The sequence below is a fragment of the Amblyomma americanum genome, chromosome 1 (assembly GCF_052857255.1).
Source record: "Amblyomma americanum isolate KBUSLIRL-KWMA chromosome 1, ASM5285725v1, whole genome shotgun sequence".
NCBI classification, from domain to species: domain Eukaryota; kingdom Metazoa; phylum Arthropoda; class Arachnida; order Ixodida; family Ixodidae; genus Amblyomma; species Amblyomma americanum.
Genome location: NC_135497.1, coordinates 72,534,039 through 72,535,417, shown reverse-complemented (window position 1 = coordinate 72,535,417; position 1,379 = coordinate 72,534,039). Strand labels below are relative to the sequence as shown.

Below are 1,379 nucleotides of genomic sequence, written 5' to 3'. Positions count from 1 at the left end.
ATGTGTCAGAGTGTCGCCTTGCGAATCCCCTATAAGCTGTCTTCTTGGAAATCTCCACGGCGTCGGACTGAGCGCTGAGGTCTTGGACTGAAGACTCCACGTGCTTTGCTTCAACTACCTTCTTCTTCCCTCTCAATAAATGCTCCTTCCTTCCTTCCTTCCTTCCTTCCTTCCTTCCTTCCTTCCTTCCTTCCTTCCTTCCTTCCTTCCTTCCTTCCTTCCTTCCTTCCTTCCTTCCTTCCTTCCTTCCTTCCTTCCTTCCTTCCTTCCTTCCTTCCTTCCTTCCTTCCTTCCTTCCTTCCTTCCTTCCTTCCTTCCTTCCTTCCTTCCTTCCTTCCTTCCTTCCTTCCTTCCTTCCTTCCTTCCTTCCTTCCTTCCTTCCTTCCTTCCTTCCTTCCTTCCTTCCTTCCTTCCTTCCTTCCTTCCTTCCTTCCTTCCTTCCTTCCTTCCTTCCTTCCTTCCTTCCTTCCTTCCTTCCTTCCTTCCTAACCGCCGTCTGTACCTTCCGAGCAGCTTCAGCGGCAGGAAGGACAAAAGTCTGCACAGGCGTCGGCGAATGCGAAAGAGTCAACTTCAATGGCTGCACCAGACGCTACAATAAAGTCCGGGCAAGTGTTTCTACCTGTGAGATGAAGACGACTTCTGCGCGACGGCTCAACGATTGGGACCCTGGCGGTGCCAACACCTTGAACTAAACGACTGGCACATGCGCAGGCGAGAAGCCAGTTGGCCCTCTGCGCAGACCAGGACTGGCCGCCGCTGCTTACATAAGCATTGAACAATCTGCTTCGAAACGCAGCACTTGTTGAAACCTTCTGGGATCTCTACATCGTGCCTAATTTGAGAACCGCGATTCGACGCCCTGCGCACACAAGGAAATGTATTAGAAGGCGCGCAAAAAAGCCAGAAAGGTTGGTTTTTGTCTTCATGGCGAAAGCTTCTGTTTTCTTTCTACGTGCTCCATGGGATCGCAGTTTCGAGCATTTAGAACCGAAAAGGAAAAAAAAACCAACGAGCCTGCCAGGATTCGAACCTGGAGTCTTCTGATCCGTAGTCAGACGCGTTATCCGTTGCGCCACAGGCCCGACTTAGCGGGTCAATACGAGCAATCGATGCAATGACCAACGTCCCTGGTTACTCAACTGATGCTAGCCTGTGAAAATGAAGCTACTAACGTTTTGCAGTTTTCACTGAAGTAGCTCAGGAAGTGCACAGACGTAGCTGCCAGCCTGCATGCACTGGTAATGAAGAGTGTACTTTGTCCTAGATGAAGCAAAGAAATTGAGCCAAGGTCACAAGTTCGAAGAACCATTCATGTGCGGAAATGGGGCTGTCACGGAACACCCGTTTGCACATCAGCTTTATTTACGCTGTAGAGA

General features: G+C 50.4%; 1 non-coding gene across 1 annotated transcript; it reads right to left on the bottom strand.

The window, feature by feature from the left end:
• Positions 1-1,012: 1,012 nt before the first annotated feature.
• On the bottom strand, positions 1,013-1,085 carry TRNAR-ACG (transfer RNA arginine (anticodon ACG)). Its single transcript has one exon. It is a non-coding gene; the product is annotated as a tRNA-Arg (tRNA).
• Positions 1,086-1,379: the final 294 nt, after the last annotated feature.